The sequence below is a fragment of the Dasypus novemcinctus genome, chromosome 28 (assembly GCF_030445035.2).
Source record: "Dasypus novemcinctus isolate mDasNov1 chromosome 28, mDasNov1.1.hap2, whole genome shotgun sequence".
Lineage (NCBI taxonomy): Eukaryota > Metazoa > Chordata > Mammalia > Cingulata > Dasypodidae > Dasypus > Dasypus novemcinctus.
In genome coordinates, this window is record NC_080700.1 from 6,395,531 (window position 1) to 6,419,038 (window position 23,508).

The window sequence follows — 23,508 nt, forward strand, 5'->3', positions numbered from 1 at the left end:
CCCATATCCCCCATGATTGGACAAAAATGCTAATAATGCATTTCCTTCCCTAAATCCTTGTGCAGCACATCTCTCCCTGTGAAGACCCCGCCGAGGGCCACACCTGAACTGCAGTCTTTTCTCCCAGTGTCTGATGATGTCACACACATTGAGTTCTGTGGGAAAGTGGGGTGAACCACCAGAGACAACCCCTGGACCACAGAACCAGACGGCCACACCCAGGAGCTCACCCCTCTTTGGGATGCCTTATGCCCTGGGCTTGGGGAGTCAGACCTCTACAAGATTCTGAAATTGGGCATATGATAAGGCTAGAATTGCTGAAAAACATTCTTTTCATAGCAGTGGTTCAAACGTGAAATTGGCAAGGGGAGGTTTTCGGCAGGAAATCATGCAGCATTACCCACCGTTCCACTCACAGATGTAGGACTGTGTTCTGGCATTTCCGAGGACTCCCAAGCAGGTCATAGCTATGGCATAGAACTTTCCATTCCCCTGATTTATAACTCACTCTAGTTAGTGAATGCCAGGAAACTATAATGATTAAATGGAATGAATTATAAGTATTTGGTGATAAAAGGAGAATAATACATGAACAGGTTTTGGGTAAAATCAGACAGAGAAGAAATAGTCACAAACATAACCTGCTTTCTTTTTAAACTGGGTAACCCTACATTTCCAAATAAAGAAATGCACAATATTAAGCTTAGCATAATTATGGATACAAATAACAGTACAGGAATGTCACCCTGAATTGATGATTTTTAAAATTATTATATGAAATGACATGACAGTCAATTAAGTGAGCAAGTGAAGATCCTCCCAGAAGTGCTTAAAGAAATGGTTCATAATTGAATTAATATGATCAGAAAAATGTATTTAAAAAGTTATTTACCAAATGCCTGAAACTAGATTTCCCTCCGTTAGGAATTAGGCCAGTTATAGCACCTCCCACCCAGGATTGCCTGGAGGATGAAATGACTTAAAACATATTAATCATGTAGAATAGGATGTGGCACATACTAGGCATTTATGGTCATGTATGTATAAACTCAAATAAACACTTTAGTAAAACCAATGTTAGGTATAGACTACCATTGTGTGTGAGCAGAAAAATCTTATAGATGGAAAATCTATGGGTTCATCCCACCTTAAATCATGCAACAAATAATCTACCAGTGCTAAAAGTATCCTATTACTTACCAGTACTATGTACTTGCCAACTGACAGTTATTTGTTTTCTTTTAGTCCAATTACATAATTCCCAGTTATAAGCAAACTTTTCTGATCTAATCTTTCATTAACCACTCATGAAAGACTTAAATACACGTGGAAAAGGTTCAGTATTGGGGGAGGTAGAGCTCATTTTCTGCAGATATGAAGATCCCATATCAGGTGCAGAAAAACAACTCTTCAAAATCTAAGTTTACAAAAGAATGCTCTGGTGACAGAAGAAACTGTGTTCCTTAAACATTTAGATATTATTTGCAGTTAAAGATTAAAGAACCACGAAATTTTAGTCATATAAAAAATAGATGAATCAGTAAATTTAACTCAACTCCTAATGCAGTGAAAGGTCCCCTAACAAGTCGGCTATTTCGAGACACCAGTGTGCATTTCAAAATCAATGTGCAAGCTGCAGCAATACCTCTGTCCAAAAAATCTATCAAATAGTTCCAACACTGAATCTCTAGTAGATTAGATATGGAGAGAATTTTCATTCTCTACCCACAGGGAGATGGGTAAAATGTCGGGACAGGGAAGCGGATAATCAGATTACTTTTTAAATCGTTTTTCTTTGAAAACACAGATTTTTAAAATTCCATATTGGAGCCGTGTTTAATCTGATTAAACACACGCCCATGAAACACTGAGATTTGCGGGAGCTCAGGTTTGCAGAGCAGAGCAAGCGCATCAGCACAGGAGAAACGAGCTGCGCTGCTGCTCAGAGCTGACCCGCCCCGCCCCTGAGGTCCCCGCCCAGCAGAGGCCACGCTGAGCACCACGACGAGCGCCTCCCCCGCCCCGGATCCTCACCACGACTGGCGGCAGAAGGACCCCCACGGCTGCCGGGGACCGCCCAGCTCCCGCCCACCCCCGCGCCCTGGGGCTGCCTCCCCGGGGAAGTGCGCCCCAGCCGCGCCCTAATCTGCCCTGTAGGCCCCCAGCTTTACCTGGTTGGTTAAAGGAAAATGAAGGACAGACGCCCTACTTGGGAGCTGGAGCCGGGATCTGGGAGGCGGCTTGGGAAAGGCTGGGTCTGCGTCTCCCCGGGTCGCTGTGGGTGGGGGGAAAGGGGGCTGACCTCTGCGAGTCTCCTGGGACGGCAGGACCTGCCCCGCGCCCCCCACCACCGGCCTAAAGGAAGGCTGGCTGGAGGGAGAGGCGGGGGCGGAAAACCCGCCCGGAGCCAAGAGAGGCAGCTGCGTGCCAGCCGGGCCTGGGGCGCAGAGCGCAGAGGAGCCACCTGTGCGCCTGCGCCAGGAGGGGGTGTACGCAAAGGGGCCCGGGGACAGCGACCACCAGGCCACCTGGCCTGGCACGGGAGGGAGCCGTGGCTGCCCGCGGGAGTCATGTCCCAAGCTGGGGGAAGGTAATGCATTTACATGCTGAGTTTGGCTTAGAGTGTGGCCACATTTGAGCAACATGGAGGAGGTCAGGAGGTAACTCTTAGGCACCTGCAGCTCTAGGCCTAGTTCCATCAGGCACACAGGGTCATAAGCATGGTCATCAGTATCAAGGGCTCATCATTGGACCATCCTTCTTCACTTTCTTTGCCCTTGCACTTGGGGGATTGTTGCTGATTTGATAGAGCTCCCCTGGGTAGGAACTCAGCACTCCCTCAGTTGTCATTTGTAACTGTAACTGCTATGAAAATACCCAAGATATATCTGAATACTTTTATGTACCCTATATACATACCCTAGAGTACTCCTTTCCAACCATGGGTCCCCCATCAATAACACCCCACACCAGCGTTCCTCCCCTGCCATAGTTGAACCTCTCTGTGGTCCAAACTTCTTCAAAAATGAAGCCTAATATATTATATATATATCAAAAAAGAAGAAAGAGCAAAAATTGAAGAACTAACTGCACATTTGAAGGAATTAGAAAAACAACAACAAAGTAACCCAACAGGAAGAAAAAGGAAGGAAATAACAAAGATAAGAGCAGAACTAAATGAAATAGAAAATAAGAAAGCACTTGAAAAGATAAACAAGACCAAGAGCTGGTTTTTTGAGAAGATCAACAAAATCAACAAACCTTTAGCGAGACTAACAAAGAAAAAAAGAGAGAAGATGCAAATACACAAAATAAGAAATGAGAAAGGCGATATCACCACTGACCCCACAGAAATAAAGACTATCATAAGAGGATACTTTGAAAAACTATATTCCAACAAAAATGACAATTTAGAGGAAATGGACAAATTCCTAGAAACACATAAGCAACCCATATTGATGAAAGAAGAAACTGATGATCTTAACAATCAAATCACAAGCAGAGAGATAGAATCAGTCATTAAAAATCTCCCAACTAAGAAGAGCCCAGGGCCAGACGGCTTCACAGGTGAATTCTACAAAACATTCCGGAAAGAACTAACACCAATCCTGCTGAAACTATTCCAAAAAATTGAAACAGAAGGAACATTGCCTAACTCCTTCTATGATGCTAACATTACCCTAGTACCAAAGCCAAACAAAGACACCACAAAAAAGGAAAATTACAGACCAATTTCTCTAATGAACCTAGACGCAAATATACTTAACAAAATACTTGCTAATCGTATTCAACAACACATTAAGCGAATTATACACCATGACCAAGTGGGATTTATTCCAGGTATGCAAGGATGGTTCAACATAAGAAAATCAATCAACGTAATACACCATATAAACAGATTGAAGGAAAAAAATCACATAATTATATCTATAGATGCAGAAAAAGCATTTGACAAAATACAGCACCCTTTCTTGATAAAAACACTCCAAAAGATCTTAAAAAAAGGAAATTTTTTGAACATGATAAAGAGTATATATGAAAAACCCACAGCCAACATTGTTTACAATGGAGAAATCCTAAAATCCTTCCCTCTAAAGTCAGGACCAAGACAAGGATGCCCATTGTCTCCGCTCCTATTTAACATTGTCTTAGAAGTACTTGCTCGAGCACTGAGGCAAGAACCAGATATAAAAGGCATTGAAATTGGAAAGGAAGAAGTCAAAATCTCATTATTTGCAGATGACATGATCCTATACATAGAAAACCCTGAGAGATCTACAACAAAGCATCTAGAACTCATAAATGAGTTTAGTAAAGTCGCAGGTTATAAGATCAATGTGCAAAAATCAGTAGCCTTTCTGTACACCAATAATGAGCAAGATCAGGAGGAAATCAAGAAACAAATACCATTCACAATTGTAAATAAAAAATCAAATACTTAGGAATAAATTTAACTAAAGAGGTAAAAAATTTATACACCGAGAACTATACAAGACTGTTCAAGGAAATCAAGGAAGACCTAAATAAATGGAAGAATATTCCTTGTTCATGGATAGGAAGACTGAATATTATTAAGATGTCTATCCTACCAAAACTGATCTACACATTCAATGCAATCCCAATAAAAATCAACACAGCCTTCTTTAAGGAACTAGAAAAACTATGAAATTTATTTGGAAAGGAAAGAGGCCCCGAATAGCCAAAGACATATTGAAAAAGAAAAACAAAATTGGAGGAATCACACTACCTGACTTCAAAACATACTACAAAGCTACAGTAGTGAAAACAGCATGGTATTGGCATAAGAAGAGTCACACAGACCAATGGAATATAATTGAAAGCTCTGATATAGAACCTCACATATATAGCCATATAATATTTGATAAAGCCACCAAACCCTCTCAACTGGGAGAGAGTGGCCTATTCAACAAATGGTGCCTAGAGAACTGGATATCCATATGTAGAAGAATGAAAGAGGATTACCATCTCACACCTTATACAAAGATCAACTCAAGATGGATCAAAGACCTAAATATAAGAGCCAAGACCATAAAAACCTTGGAAAGCAAGTGTAGGGAAACATCTACAGGACCTTGTAATAGGAAATGGATTCATGAATATCACACCAAAAGCACAAGCAGCAAAAGAACAAATAGAAAAATGGGACCTCCTCAAAAGTAAAGCCTTCTGCACCTCAAAGGAGTTTGTCAAGAAAATAAAAAGGGAGCCCACACAATGGGAGAAAACATTTGGCAACCATACATCTGATAAGAAACTTATAACTTGCATATATAAAGAACTCCAGTATCTTGAAAATAAAAAGATAAACAACCCATTTAAAAAATGCGAAAAAATTTAAACAGAGACTTCTCCAAAGAAGAAATACAAATGGCTAAAAAGCACATGAAAAAATGCTCCAAATCTCTAGCTATCAGGGAAATGCAAATCAAAACTACAATGAGATACCATCTTAGTCCCATAAGATTGGCAGATAAAAAAAAAAACAGAAGAATACAAATGCTGGAGAGGATGTGAAGAAAGGGGAACACTCATCCACTGCTGGTGGGAATGCAGAAGGATCCAACCATTCTGGAGGACAGTTTGGCGGTTTCTCAAAAAACTAACCATAGATTTGCCATATGACCCAGCAATACCATTGCCGGGTATATACCCAGCAGAACTAAAAACAAGGTCACAAACTGATATATGTACACCAATGTTCATAGCAGCATTGTTCACTATCGCCAAAAGTTGGAATCAACCCAAATGCCCATCAACAGATGAGTGGATCAATAAAATGTGGTATATACACACAATGGAATACTACTTGGCTGTAAGAACAAATACACTACAAACACACATGATAACATGGATGAATCTTGAGAACCTTATGTTGAGTGAAGCAACCCAGGCATTGAAGGACAAATACTACATGACCTCAATGATATGAAATAAGAAAGCTGCCTCAGAGTGCTAGAGACTGAACGATAGGCTTACAGGAAATCGGGGGGTGGAGGAAGGATGTGAGCCGACCTCTGCAGGGGTGGAATTTATGATGAGCTGGTGGTAAGTATGAACACAAAGAAGAGATAAAATGGGGCAAGGGGTTGCCTTTGGGGGGGGCTTTGCGGGTTGAGGGGGGCTGGGGATGGGCGGATGGGTAATATTGCCCAAAAAGTGGGGGGAGGGAGGGGTAGCATACGAACATAGGAGAGTGTCAGGTGTTGGTTGAGAGTAAAATGCTGAGAAAATCATACCAAAATATAATTAATAGGGTTACCTGTTTAGGATGCTCGGAGGGGATGGTCTGATGCGGGACGGGCTCCTGGGGAATGCCTGAATGCTCATTTTGCCAGAGTGGGTGGTACCATTGGGTAGAGACCCAAGTAGTGAGAGTGGGGGTGGACCCACATCCTGGGGAAGACTAATGCCATCAAATAGAGGGAACTGTATCTCTCAAGACAAAGGGTGGCTCCCAGGGCAGTTGAGCAAGTTAGGTCTTGAACACTGTTGCAAGTATCTCTGGACATGGCTCCTCGAGAAACAGAGGTTGGCTGTCACTGTGGGCACCACGGGGATGGGAAAATGGATGTTAAATGTGTGGAACCAAAGTAAATGTGGGGTAAGAGAGGAGTTTCACGAGAGTACACAAGGATGGATATAAAACATGTACTATTACACCATAAACATATAGGGGACAACAGACTAATAATGTAAACCATAATGTAAAATATAGGATAACTAAAAATTTAGAAAACTGTATATCCTAAAATATGGACACAATGTAAGCACAGATGTCACCTTGTTTGAAAGCTATTGTCTCAGAGTCTCTACATCACTCTAAGTAAATATGATATGAATAATTATAAGAATGCTGTGGAAGGGAAAAGGTTTTATGGTAGATGTGTGGGAGTACTGTACATTGTATATATGAATTACTGTGGTCTAGGGCTCTTGTGATGAGAAGTTCAATAATTAGGGAAAAAAAAAGAAAAAGAAAAAGATAGGATGTAGAATATTTCCAAGTCAACACATATTCTATATCTAACCTTTAAACCCAGTGCTATATGCCATTTTACTAGTAAGGGATCCTGACATTATATTGGGGTTCAATTTTCAAGAAGTTTTGGATTTCAGAGTGGTTCAACAATGACAGAGTAGGAATACTGGTATAGGATACTATTGACAGGTGGTATATGGCTGACAGGGAGCTATACAGGGCATATGTCCAGGATGCATGGTAATGTTTGGATATACTCATAGTGGCAACAATTAAAAACTACAGCTGGGGGGGTACTGGGTTCCTGGCCGGGGGTGCTCTGTCATGGTCCCTAGGGGAGCAGTGGCAGTCCCCCAGGTGCAACAGTAAGGACCAGGAAGAAATGAGGGTCCAACAGTGAGCTCCTGATACTAATGACTATGCTTGTGAGCCTATATGCCTGAAATAAGAACAAGGCCTAGAGCAGCACTGTTCCTGGGAATTTCCTCCTGACAGCCTTCATGTTACTCAAATGTGGCCAGTCTCGAAGCCAAACTCAGCATGTAAATGCAATGCCTTCCCCCCAGCGTGGGATATGACACCCAGGAATGAGCCTCCCTGGCACTGAGGGATCACTATCAAGTACCAACTGATGATGCAACTGGAAAATGACCTTGAATTGAAGGTTCAATGCGGATCAGCAGAATATCCCTGTCTACATATAATAACATGACTTTAAAATGCTGTTTGACCTAATGTAAGGGGGAAATGGAAAGGAGAAATGAGTTTATATGGCTACGAGTCTCTAAAAAAGAGTCTGGAGGCTGTCAGAAGGATTGCCCTTATGCACACCTGAGCAGAGTCTAAGAGACAGATAAAGTAGATACAACCCCAGGTATTGGTTTCTTTGAGGGCTAAAGAGACCCACGGGTTCTATGGTCATGGCAGATGGGGTTCACTGCCATGTCAGATGGCCCTTCTTTGGAGCTGGTGTTTCTGCATGATGAAACTGGACTCAGACGGGATCTCTTTTCATAAGACTTTCATGCTACTTTACTGGAATTGTAGTTGGTGTTGGGGTTTAAGATATATTTAGGGGATTTGAATCTCTGGACTGACAATATGATAGCCAGGCCCTGAGCCTCAACAGACTTCAGCTCCTACAATCTGATTTATTGGACTCACCTCACTCAGCTAAGATGGAGTTGAAGAAGGACAACCACCACACCATGGAGCCTAGAGTGCCTACAACTGAAAGCAGGAGGATTGCATCCAGTATCCATGTGGAATCTGAGCCTCCTCTTGACATAGAGGTGCAACGAACACAACCAATCCAAGGTCCACAGAGAAAAGGTGTCATTGGAGTGGGAAAAGTGGACATGGTGGCTGATGGGTATGGGGAATGGCAGGAAGAGATGAAAGGTGGAGGTGCCCTTTGGGACTTAGAGTTGCCCTGGATGGTGCTGCAGGGGCAATCACCAGACACTGTAAATCCTCCCAGGGCCCACTGGATGGAATGTGGGAGAGTATGGGCCATGATGTGGACCATTGACCATGAGGTGCAGAGATGCCCAGAGATGTACTTACCAAATGCAATGGATGTGTCATGATGATGGGAGTGAGTGTTGCTGGGGGGGGGGGGGGGGAGTGGTGGGGTGGGGGTGGTGGGGTTGAATGGGACCTCATTTTTTTTTTAATGTAATATTTTTACAAAATCAATTAAAAAAATAAACTGAATATGGGGAGCAATATACTATGAATTAAAAGGTCAGTGTGGTCAGGAGAAAGGGAAAAAGAAAGGAGAGGACAATAACATAGAGAGTGAATAGATGATAGAAAACAGATTAGAGGTATTAGAGATAAAAATTCAGAAATATTGGGGGTTAAACAGAGAGAGGTGGAATGTAAGAGAAACAACAAATGATGGAGGAGAGAATGATGTAAAGGAAAAGGGATAGCATTGGTAGCCACAATCAGTACACACAGAAAAGAGAAAATTGAGGATGAGGAAGCACAGCAAATAAGAAATGTTGCCTGCAGCACTAATATAAAAAAAGAAAAAAGGGAAAAACAAAAGGAGAAAGAGAGAAGAAAAAAGTGCAGAGAGAGAGGGGAGAAAAAAGAAAAAAAAAAAAAGGGTGGAGGGGATACAGAGGAAGAAAAAACAAGAAAACAGACCAAGAGAAAAGACCAGACAAGGCCCCAGGCAAAGAATTCTCTTTGCACCTGAATAAACTGCTTAGGAGTCTGACCTTCCCCCTTTCTCGCTTCCTCACTTCCTTCTCTCCCAAGGCAGCAGGAAGGCTGCATGAGGGCTCCTATAGGAAATTCAAATGGGTCCCTGGTGAACCAACTCACCTGAGAAAATAATGACTCTTAATTTCTTGAGTGAGTACCCACCCCTTGCCAGGAACCGTAAATATGCTATTGGAAGCTTGTTAAGCATGTCCTACTGTCCCTCTCCCTTAGGTGTGCTACAAGGAGGCTGGTTAATTTTCTGACTCCACCTCCTCCCAGACCAAGTTTCCTATCCCAGAGCACTCAGGTAAATTGGACTCTCTCACCAGATTTGCCTCTTTTCTATTCCTAGGCTCTCCCCAGGTCATCTAATATCTCCTCCAAACTCAATAAAAAGGGGGGGTCCAGAAAATTGAACCTGCACTCCTTGGCCCCTCTGCACCTCTGACCTAAACTCTCCCACTTCCAGAGTTAGTCCACGTCCTGAGGGGTAGGGCAATGCGGATTTCCGGGAGTGCTGGGTTCAGGAAACAGAGGCTTGGGAGAATGTGAACTCGGGGTGTTTAGTGTGGGCCACAGGGGTTCGGGGGACACAGGCTTGGGGTTCATGTGTTTGGGGGACACAGGGCTTGGAAACTCCGCCCCATGACTGGCAGTTCTCAGTGACCTCTGGGGCTCTTAGCCCTAGGGGGAAGGGGCTTATCTTTCCATGGCTTCTGCTTTCAGTGTTAGAAACCCACAGTTCTACCTTGAGCAAACAGCAATTCTGCTGCAGTCTCTCCAGATTGATGTCCAGACACCTCCTGCCCTGCAGGTTCCTGAAATTGCCTGCTCTGCTAGGACTCTGTCACCATAGAGCCGGTATCTTGTAGGAGAGATGATGACGGTGTACTTACTCAGACGCCATCTTGCCCCGTCTCCTCTCCATCATTTTTGAATGCCAGCTTTGCTGAATAGAGTATTCATGGTTGGAAATTTTTTCTTTTAGCACCTTGACTATATCATACCACTGCCTTCTTACCTCCATGGTTTCCGATGAGAAATCAGCACTTAATCTTATGGACCCTCCTTTGTATGTGATGGTTCTCTTTTCTCTTGCTTCCTTCCATATTTTTCTTTGTCTAGAGCATTGGATAATTTGACAAGTATATGTCTTGGGGTAGGCCTGTTGGGATTTATGCTGTTTGGAGTGTGTTGTGCTTTCTGGACATGTACATCCATCTCCCTCATTAGGTTTGGGAAGTTTTCCGCTATTATTTCCTCCAACACCCCTTCTATCCCCTTTCCCTTCATTCCTCCTTCTGGGATGCCTATTTGTTGAAGAGGCCATTCTCTCCCAGTTGAGTGGGCTTGGTGTCCTTATTGAAAATGAGGTGACTCTCTATGTGAGGATCTGTATCAGGACTCTAAATTCAGTTTCATTGGTCAGTATATCTATCCTTGTGACAACACCATGCAGTTTTTACCACTGTAGCTTTTTAGTATGTTTTATGGTCAACTAGTGTGATTCCTCTGATTGGATTTTCTCTTTTCAATATGTCTTTGGCTATTCAGTGCCTCTTGCCCTTCCAAATAAATCCCATAGGTAGTTTTTCCAGTTTATTAGAAAATGCTGTGTTGATTTTTTTGTGGATTGTATTAAGTCTGTAGATTTGTTTGGGTAGGATAGACATCTTAATGATATTTATTCTTCCTTTCCATGAACAGGGAATATTCTTCCATTTTTTTACTCTCAATTTCCTTTAACAGTGTTATGTAGTTTTCTGTTTATAAGTCATTTACATCTTTAGTCAAATTCATTCCTATGTATGTGATGATTTTTTTAGTTACTATTTTAAATATTGTATTTTTTCTTGATTACCTCCTCGGATTGATCATTATTGATATATGAGTTTGATTTTTGCCAGCATGTAGGGACAGCATGTGATTGGGTGCTTCCTGCTGTCCGTCAAGGGTAGGGCCCCTCCCCCTTAGGGGTGTGGAGACCCTGAGCGGGCAGGACCTCATTGACCCAGGCGATGATGTAGAAGCTCCGCCCCTCAAGCCCCGCCCAGTCCACGTTGTGGGGGCTCCTCTAAGAGCTCGCGGTGTTTGGGGAGCTCGCGGTGTTGGGAAGCTCGGGAGAACCTGCTGGTGTGTTCCGGGTAGGAGGATGTGTAGGCCGGCGTGGGGACTGCGGAAGCACTCAGCCCATTGCACAGGGACCCCGCCTGTGGGCCCACCCCACGGTAACGGTAAGTTTGGGGACCCAACTTGGCGTCGGGGTGGGGCGCAGGTGGGCGGGGACCCCCAGAGGCGCGGAAAAGCGGGCGAGCGAGCCTCCCCTTGCTGCGTCGAGGGGGCGCCCGCGCCGCGACCCCTAAAGTTCCTGCTGGCTCCCCTGTCGGGGGTGCGGGGAGCAGAAAGTTGTGCGTGCCTCCCGGGTCCCGGAAAGTTGTACGGGGCGCCCGGGTCCTGCGCGCCCTCGCGGCCTGTAGGGGACCAGGCAGGGCCGCGCCGTGTGGGGGCGCTGCTTCCGCGGGCGGCGCGGGGCGGGGGGCGCAGGGTGCAGTTGGGGGTCCCGGCCCAGCCCGACTGGCCTGCGGCGCAGGGCCCTGTGTCAGAAGAAGGGTCCCGCGGCCCACGGGAAGGGCGACCCGCCCCTCCCTCCCACATCCCCACCTTTCCCCCACCATGGTCATCTTCCCCCCCACTATCCCCCCTTTACCCTCACGGTCCTCCTGCCCTCACCACGGTCCCTCTTGTCCTCCCCGTGGCCCCTCCTGCTCCCCCACCTACTGTCACTGCTCTCCCCCACGGTTCCTGTTCCCTCAAGGTTCCTCCTATCCTCCAGGTTCCTCCTATCCTCCAGGATCCCTTCTCCCCTCCAGGATCCCTCCTCCCCTCCATGGTCCCTTCTCCCCCTCCACAGTCCCCCCTCCCTGCCTGCATTCCCCAAGGTCCCCCCATGGTCCACCCCTTTGCCCCTCCCTCTGCCCTCCTGACCCTCCCAGGTGCCTGGGGTCCATCCCCTTTCGGCGCCCACTTCCCAGGCCCTACACTTTGAATTTTCCTCTGGAGCCAGGCAGAGGCTGCTTGGCTTTTTTCTCCTCCCACCTGGGAGGTTAAGGCTCAGGGCCTGGCCTGCAGCAGCTGGCTCTTAAAGGGGTTACTGCTGAGGGGGAATTGATGGCTCCCAGGGGAAGGGCTCCTGGGAAGGCCCAGGGGGAGCGTGACTGACACCTGGTGTGTGCCTGCAGGGAGCCCAGTGAATGGGGACCCCTCCCGGGTGGGGCCTCTAGGTGCAGGGTTGTGCCCAGCCTGGGAGTTTTGCAGGGATCACACCAGTTTGCAACTAAAAGTGTGTATCCTTCCCCAGTGGTCTGCAGGTGTGGGCCCCTCCTCCTCTTAGGCACTTGCATTCTTTGGGTCAAAGCCCTGGTGGGTCACTTGAGCCTTTACTTATCTGTCTTTCCTGTTTTACTGTTTTCTGCTCTCTGAGATTCCACAGGGCAGGTGAGGTCTGGGTTCTAGGGGCCCACTCCCACTGTGTCCCCTCCTGGCTGTGGCTGCACTAGAAGCCCTGGGACAGCTTCAGCCTTGGCTTCCCTCAGAGCTCCCCATGGTCCCAGGAACACTTTTCCTTTTGGTAGTGGTTACAGCTTTTCTTAAAAGTTTGATTTCTTGGGGTAATGCTGGGTAGACATGGTTGGTGAACTCTTGCTAAGGTGGTAGCTTGCTAGGGCTGGAGGAGGGCAGCTGGCCAGTGGGGGCCCCTGGATTTGGGTGCCTGCTAGGACCCTCTGCACAGACTGGGGAAGGGCGCCTGCTGGTCAGGCCACCTGCCCGAGGCTGCTGAGGGAGCCCAGGGGTGTGCTGAGTGTTTCCAGGAGCTTCAGGGAGCCTCTCCTTTGCAGGGGGTTGACTGGGTGACTTGGGGACACCATTCTTGCCCTGCTTTGTCTGCCAAGAGCAGTCACCCAGCTGGCCTTAAAGGAGCCGGGCTGCAGAAGAAGTCTCTGCATTAACTGTTCTCAGCCTCTTAGAAGAGTTGTTCCCGTTCTAGGGGAGCAGTTGAGGGCTGTGGAGCTGCTGTTCTTAGGACAGATGGGCTGGACCTTCTCAACCCCCAGCCCCTTCTTTTGTCCCCTGCAATTCCCCCTGAACTTCTGCAGGTGGTTTTCACAGGGTTGCCCCCTGGAGGGGGGTTGCCAGGCAGGGCTGCTGGGTGTCCTGTCACTTCCGTGCAGATGACCACACTGTTCTCCTAATGCACTGTCATTCTGCAGATCCTAAGTATGACCAGGAAGAATATAATGCTTTTCTCAGTGGAAAAATTCGGGAAAGTTTTATACCAAAGCCTTAGCAATGACATTTTTGGATGAGGATTGGCAGTCTTTTATTTTTTAATTTTCAAAGAAATTAATTTTATTGATACACCTATATTTTTTAACAAATCAGTTTTATTGATAAATGTTAATAAAGCATACAATTGATTTAAAGTGTCCAATGCATGGCATTTGTATAATCATGTGCATTCATTACCTCAGTCATTGGAATATTTTCATTATTTCAGTAATAATAAAAATAAACTAATAAAATTCTTCACCCCTCTATTTGTTTTCCCTGCTGGAAATAGCTTCTATTTCTGGCTTTTCTAGCACAATTATTTATGTTTTAAGCAGTTTTATTGAGTTTTATTCACATACTATACAGTCTATCCAAAGTGTATAATCAGTGGATTTTAGTATTATCACAGTGTTGTGCATCCATCACCATAAAATATTTTAAACATTTTCAGTACTCTAAAAAGAAAAACCCCATGTCCTTTAGCAGTCCTTCCCCAGCCCTACATAACCACAAATCTAACTTCATCTTTATAAACTGATTTACATTTTCCATAAATGGAATCTTGCAATATGTAGAACTTTGTGTCAGGTTTCTTTCACTTAGCGTAAGTGATATTATATTAACATTTTGTAGTGTGAACATACATTTGTTCAGTTTCAAAGAATAGATTATCTCTTTTTTGTTACCTCTTTTTCTTGAGATATAAATTACATCTTAAGTCTCCAATTTTCAACTCTTCAGTGTAACCTCACTTTTTTTTAACTTTATTTTGTACATTTAATAATTGACTGTATAAACAATAGTTTTAAAAAAAGAAAACACTTGAATAAAAACATACATTTCTAAATTAAATATATTAGATACATATAAATTTTTTTCAATCATACAATATATTACACGATATATTTGGTTCATAGTAACGCAGTCATATGGTATTTGTTCTTTTGTGTCTGGCTTGCTTCCCTCAACATAATGTCCTTTAGATTCATCCATGGGGTCACATGCTTTCCGACTTCATTTCTTCTTACTGCTGCATAATGTTCCATCACGTGAATACACCACAATTTGTGTATCTATTCATCAGTTGATGGACACCTGGGTTGTTCCCAACTTTTCGCAATTGCAAATAATGCTGCTATGAACATCCGTGTGCAGATAGATGTCTGTGCCTCTGCTACAGATTTTCTGGCTAAATTCCCAGTAGTGATATTGCAGCATCATGTGGGAAATTTATATTCAACTTCTTTAGGAACCACCAAACAGTCCTCCACAGTGGCTGTAGCATTCTGCATTCCCACCAACAGTGAATAAGTGTTCCTATCTCTCCACGTCCTCTGCTGTACTTTTGGTTCTCTGTCTGTGGCAGGGGAGGATCATTGGTTCAGGTGTCAGTGATGGGATAACATGGAGGAAGCTCACCTGGGCATACATATAAGGCATATAAATGTGTGTTTATGGAGCATTGCCACGATGGATGGAGATTCATACAATAACCAAAGAAATATCAAATTCCCATTGTGGGGAGCTCTGCTACATTCTCTAAGGTCAGCAAGAATCCCCCGAGTATAGGAGCAGTGCCTAGTGAAGGAGGATGTTCTACTAATGGACATTTGATATAGATGACTGTGCTTATGAACCTTTACACTCGAAACTGAAACTTAGACTAATATTACACGGTGCCTAAGAATTGTCTCTTGGGAGCCTCGTTGTTCAAATGTGGACTCTCGGTAAGCCAAACTCAGCATATAAATACTATACCTTCCCCCCAGTGTGGGGCATGACTCCAGGGTATGAGACTCCCTGGCACTGAGGGATTACTACCAAGCACCAACTAGCAGTGCAACTGGAAAAAGACCTTGACCAAAATTGGGAAAAGATAAAGACAAATGAGTTTATATGGCTAAGGTACTTCAAAGTGAGATGAGTCCAGAGATCATCCCAGAAGTAATGCTTCTGTATGTATCAGCAGGATCTCTTTGACTGCCAAAGTAGATACTACCCCAAATAGCTGGGCTCCTGAGGGTTCTGGAGGCATCCAGACACTTGAGTCAGGGCAGATAGCTCAGGAGTTTGGTGCCTTGCTGGTGGTCCCTACTTTGGAATTTATGTTCCCCAGAGTGACAGAATTGGACTCAGTTGTGGTTTCCCTACACATGGCTCTTCTGTCCTTCTATTTGAATCTATAATCAGTACTAAAAGTTAGTCCTGTAGAGGTCTGCATACCCTCCAGGTAGGGTGTGGACAGGCCCTGTGGGGTTGTTTCCAAGGATAGCGTGGAGCAGGGTATGTGCCTGAAATTAGATAGTTGAAGGTGCAGATCTATTTATGGATGTACCGCCTTTTGTTATCCATGCACCAGCTAATAGACATTCGTGCATTTTTTCCCCCAGTTTTGGATGCCATGCACTTGCCCTAGGAATTATTGCATGGATATGATTTTGTTTGTCTTGGACAGATTTTTTGAAGTAGAATTAGCAAGAATTATGGTAAGTTTATATTTTTAAGAAACTGATAAAATGTTTCCCAAAATGGCAGCACCATTTTGTATTCTCACCAGAAATGTATGAGGGCTCCAGTTTTTCTACATCTTCTTTAACAGTTGGTATTATGTCTCTTGATTTTAGCCATTCTAGTAAATATAGCAGATTTTAATGTGTATTTCCCTTGTGATTAAAAGAATGGAACGTTTCTTCTTTTGCAAATGTGTATTCACATATTTTCCCATTTTTAAGTGCTGTTTGTCTTTTTTTTTTTTTTTAAAGCGTACCATTCATCCACAGTGCACAATCAGTGGTATTTGACACTGTCACATAGTTGTGCTTTGATCACCTCAGTCATCTTTACAGCATTTTATTTCAATAATAATAATAAATGAAAAATCAAATAAGAAAATCCATCACCTCTCCATCTCTCTATGCTTCCGCTGTCCACAGATCCCATAGCTATTTTTGCACAGATACTTTTTTTCCTCTATAAATTGATTTATATTTACATTTCATATAAATGGAATCCTACATTATGTTACACAATACATGTAGCCCATAGTAATGCAAGGTTCCTGTATTTGTCCTTTGGGTCTGGCTTGCTTCATTCACCATACTGTCCTCTAGGGTCATCCATGTTGTCATATGGTTTATGACTTCATTTCTTTGTACCACTGCCTAATATTCTATCATGTGAATACATCATAGTTTGTTTACCATTCATTGCCTGATGGACACGTAGGTTGTTTCCATCTTTTGGCAATTGTGAATAACGCCACTATGAATGTAGGTGTGCAGATGTCTGTTCATGTCACTGCTCTCATATTTCTGGGTATATACCCAGTAGTGGTGTTGCAGGGTCACGTAGCAAATCTATGTTCAACTTCTTTAGGAACTGCCAAATAGTCCTTCACCGTGCTGTACCATTCTGCATTCCTACCAACAGTGAATAAGTGTTCCTATCTTTCCACATCCTCTCCAACACTTGTAGTTCTCTGACTTTTTAATAGTGGCCATTCTGATAACTGTGAAATGATATCTAGTTTTGATTTGCATTTCCCTAATCATTAATGACATTGCGTATTTTTTCATGTGTTTTTTGCCATTTGTATTTCTTCTTTGGACAAATATCTATTCATGTCTTTTGCCATTTTATAATTGGATCATTTGTTTTTTTATTGTTGACTTGTAACTTCTCTCTATATATCCCGTATATTAAACTCTTATCTGACATGTAGTTTCTAAGTATTTTCTCCCATTGAGTTGGCTGTCTTTTCACCCTTTTGACAAAGTCCTGGGAGGTGCAAAAGTGTTTAATTTTGAAGAGGTCCCATTTATCTAATTTTTCTTTGGTGTTTGTGCTTTGGATGTTAAGGTCTAAGAAACTTCACATACCACAAAGACTTTATGATCCTTCCCTACATTTTCTTCTAGTAGTTTCATGGTATTTGCTTTTATATTTAGGTCTTTGATCCATTTTGAGTTGTTTCTTGAATAGAGAGTGAGATAGGGGTCCTCTTTAAAAATTCTTTTAAGTATAGACAACCTGTTCTCCCGGCAGCATTTGTTGGAGAGTCTGTTTTTCTCCCATTAACACAGACTTGGTACGCTTGTCAAAAACTAGTTGACAATAGATGTGTGAGGGTTTATTCCTGTACTCTCAGTTCTATTCCACTGATTGATGTCTCTCTCTCTCTATGGCAGTATCATGCTGATTTGTCCACTGTAGCTTTGTAATATGTTTCAAGGTCAGGCAGTGAAATTCCTCCTATGTCACTCTTCATTTTAGAATGCTTTTGGGTGTTCATGTGCACTTCCCCTTCCAAATGATTTGGTAATTGTCTTTTTTGGTTTTTTAAAGTAGGCTATTGGAATTTGGATTGGTATTGCAGTGAATCTATCAATCAATTTGGGTAGGATTCACATCTTTATGATGTTTAGTCTTCTAGTCCATGAACATGGAATGTCTTTCCAATGGTTTATGTCCTGTTAAGTTTATTTTGGCATTGTTTATTAATATTCTCCATATAGGTCCTGTACTTCTTTTGTGAAATCGATTGCTAGGTATTTGAGTCTTTTTCTTGCTATTGGAAAAAAATGGAATTTTCCCCTGGTTTCCTCCTCAGATTGTGCAATAGTAGTGTAGAAAAATATTACTGATTTCTTCATGTCGATCTTGTTGCCTGCCACTCTGCTGAACTCATGTATTAGCTTCAGTAGCTTTGTTGTAGACATTTCAGAATTTTCTAAATATAAGATCATGTCATCCAGAAGTAGAGTTTTACTACTACTTTTCTTAATTGGATGCCTTTATTTTTTCTTCTCTAATTGTTTTACCCAGAGCTTCTATTACAATGTTGAATAACAGTGTTGCTGGTGGGCTTCCTTGTCTTATTCTGGTCTTAGAGGGAAAGCTTTCAACCATTGCCCACTGGGTAAGATGTTAGCTGTGGGTTTTTCATCTATCCTTTTTATCAATTTAGGAATTTTCCTTCTATTCCTCTCTTTTGAAATGTTTTTATAAGAAAGGATGCTGGATTTTGACAAATGCTTTTTCTGCCTCGATTGAGGTGATCATGTTTTCTTTCCCTCGGTTTGTTAACATGGTGTATTACATTGATTGATTTTCTTGTGTTGAACCAGCCTTCTCTAACAGGAATAAATCCCACTTAGTCTTTTGATATGCTGCTGGATTTAAATTATAAATATTTTGCTGAGAATTTTTGCATCAGTATTCATTAGAGAGATTGGTCTGTAATTTTCTTTTCCCTACAGTGTTCATGTTTGGCTTTGGTATTATGGTGATGTTGGCTTCCTACAAAGTGTTGGGTTATTTTCCCTCTTCTTCAATTTTTGAGAAGAGTTTAAACAGGATTGGTGTTAATTCTTTTTGAACCGTTTGGTGGAATTCACCTGTAAAGCCAAATAATCCTGGAGTTTTCTTTGTTGGGAGATTTTTGAAGACAGTTTCAGTGTCTTTAAATGTGATTGGTTTGTCCAGTTCTTGTATTTTTTCTTATAGTGTCAATGTAGATTGGTTGTGCATTTCTAGGAATTTGCCCATTTCATCTAAGTTGTTTAGTTTGTTGGCATACAGTTTCTCAGAATATCATCTTATGATCCTTTTTAGTTCTGTGGGGTCAGTCATAACTTCCCCGTCATTGAAAATTGTTTTTATTAGGTTCTTTTTTTTCTTTCTTTCTTTGTTAATCTTGCTAGGGGTTTGTGAATTTTACTGATCTTCTCAAAGAACCAGGTTTTGGTTTTCTATATTTTATTTTTCTCAATTTCATTTATTTCAAATCTAATCTTTATTATTTCTTCTGTTTGCTTTGATGATTGGTTTGCTGTTCTTTTCCTAGTTTCTCTTGTTATTCAGTTAATTCTTTGAGTTTAGCTCTTTCTTTTTTAATACCTTCTAGAAGTATAAATTTCCCTCTCAAGAATACTGCTTTAGTCAGCCAAAGGGGTGCTGATGCAGTATACCTGAAATTGATTGGTTGTAAAGAGTGTTTATTTGTGTTAGGAGCTTACAGATACCAGGCCATAAAGCATAAGTTACTTCCCTTGGCAAATTCTATTTTTACATGTTGGAGCAAGATGGCTGCTGATGTTTGTGAGGGTTCAGGCTTCCTGGGTTTCTCTGGGCTCAGCTCCTCTGTTTTCTCCGCAAGGCCAGCTGTAGACTGTGATGCTCTCTAGGCTTTGCCTCTCTCCACAAGGTCAGCTCTAGACTATCAGGTGAATGGCTCTGTCTCTGTACCTGGGGCTCCAGCTTCAGCATCAATCTCCACCATCAAAACTCGAATTTTTTTTTTTTTAGGAAACAATAGAAATGGAGAAATTTAATGAAGATAAAGGGACAAATAAGCTTAATGAAAAATAGATCAAAGAAATTTGATAGCGTTGTATATGTCATATATTTCAATAAAATATAAACCATTAGATATTCCATATTATTTTTACTCCATTAAAATATTTTCATTAAAACTTCTAGGAGAAAGACCGGTTTTGGGACTCTGAGCTACCATCTTAATTTTGAACATCATGTATGGAATTTCTTTTTTTTTTTTAATTAAAACTTGAATATTAAAAACCCCAACTCTGTCCTTTACCATGCTTTTCATGTGTGAGTCCCCACCCAGGGGCCGGGGACTCAATGCCTAATGACATGGCCAAATCAAAGCCCTAGTCATAACTTAATCATGTCCACGTATAGACCAGATTACAAATATAATCCAATATCTATTTTGGAATTCATAAGTGTTGGAGAAAATGGCGCTTACTGGGACATGGAGACTGATATGACCATAGGCAGAGAAAGAATTTACTGGGAAGCTCTCCCAAGAGAGGGGGTCTGAAGAACAGACTTCAACCCAATCAGCATGGTGGAGGTCTGAAGAGAGTCTTCAGCCCGCCCCTGGAATGGGGGATTTGAATTTATACAGAACTTTTCTAGGTGGGGACATGGTAGTTGGTGGGAGGGAGTTGAGGGTCCGAGTGAGGTGCAGGGGCCAATAGGAAGCTCTAAAGGTGAAAATTTTCCCTCATAGTGACTAGGAAATAGTGGGTTAGGGAGTTATGGTTTCTTGGAATGCTGCAGGAGCAGATGTTTCTTTGATCTGTAGGGATTTTATCTCCTTCTGAAATGCAAGTAGGGAAAGTTTCATTTCCCTTTACTCCTGTCTCTATGTGGTTTCTTTGATTAACCTGTGGGAAAGTGCCATGCCCTTAGATACCTAATTTTATGGGGGATGGGGTTAACCTTTCCCCAGTGCATATCAGGGGAAACTGACCTACAGCTTGTTAATTATTGGAAGCCTCTAATGTTTATAACTCTTTATATATAAAATATTGGGGTATGTGGTACTGGGAGGATGGGAGAGTGAGGGGATTTGGGGCGTCGGCTTGATCTGGCTACTTCCTGCTGTCAAGGGGCAGAGAAAAGTTCCCTTCCATCCTGTATAGTGGGCTGTCATTTCAGGTTCCATAGGGGTTGACATTGTTCACACAGCAGAAAGACACCATTTACGTATTCCTGGGTTGTTGGCTGTATGATTCGGGGTATGAATTGGAGAAGAAGATGATCATGGGTGACATCTTGGATGGCTGTCTGGATAAACTGAGTTATTGCATGGAAGATGTATGGACCTCCTGATAGGAGGAGTATGAGAGTTAAAATTATGGTAAGGATAGGAATTAATTAGGAAATTTAGGGTGGTCTGTGAGGTTATTGCCTCCAGGAGTCTGAGGAGAAGAGATAATAAGATTATACATTCAGCATTAAACATTAGTGGCATCAATGGTTGACAGTGAAATTACATGGTTTGATGGGCTTATACATATAGAATTTTAGTTGGAGTAAAAGACTTCAGATTATTAACTGTGGTTTCTTAACAATGTTTTCGAGTGATTTTTTTAATGGATTTAAGAGTCCCAACCAGCAGAGCTGCATAGACCAGTGCGGTAATCAAAATGACCACATTTCCCCCAGTTTATATAGTTTGAAGCATAGGCAACAACAACAATTATTACTTTTTCTTGGAGCAGCTGGCAGTTTAACTTGTAGGTTAGACTTAGTTGATTGCTGTAAGGATCTGGTTACAAGAGTCCTGTTGCAGTGTTTGCAGCACTGAAAGCATATCTTGCGCCTTCTGAGAGAGGGAGGGGACCGATGTAATCCACTTGCCATCGTGCTGCTGGAGTCTGTGCTCGGCCAGTATGTTTCATCCAGTGAGGTGATTGTTACAGTCATTGGAGTGAGCACGATGGTCACTCATGGGTGATGTTCATGAGCTGCTGGCAACTGACAGGCAATGGGAACTGCTGCCCTAGGCACTGCCAGGTCTGGTATCCACGATATTTGTGTTTTTTGGTGGATTCACTCTGCTGCTTTTGGGTTTCAATGGTATGGCTCTGGACTTTCACGAGGGCATCTGCCTTAACAGTCTCAAGAGATGTTAGAGGAGGGGCAGGGACATGGTAGACAGTTGCCTGTTATTGCTGGCAGGTGTTCCAGATATTTTTTCACAGATTTTTCTTTTCCACAGAGGGCAGTTTACAACAGTTCATTGTTCTTGTTTTGTGCTTTGTTTTCTTCTCGTAATTGTGACTAAAACTCAAGTGGTATTTATTTAGAAAGTTGCCTTTGCCACAAACCCCACCCAAAGCCAATATTGGTACTGGCTCCATCCAGTTCACAGGGTAGGTTAAGCTCCACCCCCTTACTGCTTGAGCCTCTGTTATTGTTTTAAAAGCAGCCTGCTGAGGAAGGGGCGGGCTTTCATTTCCATGCACAACTTTTTCTGATTAACACATATAATGGTTTTAATATCTGAGCTGAATGAGGGATGAATTGTTTTCGGTACCTTAATAATATGAGAAAACATTGTACTTCATCAGTTACAATGGAGGGTGCAGTTCTTCTTTGTTTTATTTAACTAAACACCATTTAAGAATGTGATAGACAGAACTTTGTAGTTTGTTTTAATTGTTTGCCTACTTTAGGCTCTGAAAATCCTTAACAATAAAATACATTCTATATACCCTACTTATATAAGTTACTAAATGATTTTGGAAACTGTTTTAAAGGAAATGCTTTAAAACCTATAATTATCATGATTACATTAATTAACAGGTATTTTATTTTAGCAGTTCAGAAAAAAACTACTTTATTATTTTATGAAAACTTAAGATTTTTAATGGAATTAAAATTATTTTTCCCTATTACCATTGTAATATGCAGAGTGAGGTGGTTTTTAATCATCAATTCAGTTTCTGTTTAATAATGATTTTTGTAATTAGCCATTTGAATATTTCAGTTTAAGCAATGCTTTTACAAACTTTTTATAATTATTTATAACCGCATAGAGTATAGTTACTTTATTTCAAGATAAACTCTGCCTTTACAGAACACATTATTTTACTTAATGCTACCACAATGCCTTCTACAACTTGCCATGTGCATTCAAGTTTTGTCTTATGTACTTCCATTTTGATTTCATGAAAACCAGCCATCTTATCTTAGGACAAAACACACTTTCTTGAATGAACTTATTAAATTTCAGTCAGCTTTCCTACAAACTTTTCACTTCTTTTAATACCTTACATTTTATTCTGTGAAGAAAAATAAACTTCCTTTTAATTTAGGTGAGAACCATTTTTCATGAAGAGATTTGTAGTAATTTTATCAGTTAAGACAGAATTTTCATTACTTACGCCTAGTTGCTAATATAAGTGCTCGTTTAATTTTTGGCCATTTGAATAGAGTTTTTTTAGGAATTAACATTACCATTCAGAGGTATTAAAATATGTACTGCCAGTGAACAAATAGACAAACAGAAAAAGAGTTAATGCATGCAGACAGAAACATAATGGTCATTAATTTGACTCATAGTTTTTACTCCTTTGGTATGGCTATTTTTACTGCCTTCAAGATTTTTTTGGAATCAGCGTTGCTTGTAATATGCAATCTTATTT

At 42.0% G+C, this 23,508-nt stretch overlaps 1 long non-coding RNA gene across 1 annotated transcript in view; it reads left to right on the forward strand.

Moving 5' to 3' along the window:
* The first annotated feature begins 11,292 nt into the window (after nt 1-11,292).
* The window catches only part of LOC131276460 (uncharacterized), a 246,641-nt gene continuing 234,425 nt past the window's right edge, over nt 11,293-23,508 (forward strand). Inside the window, exon 1 of the long non-coding RNA XR_009183931.2 lies at nt 11,293-11,451. This is a non-coding gene — a long non-coding RNA (uncharacterized lncRNA). The remainder of the gene's footprint in view (nt 11,452-23,508) is intronic.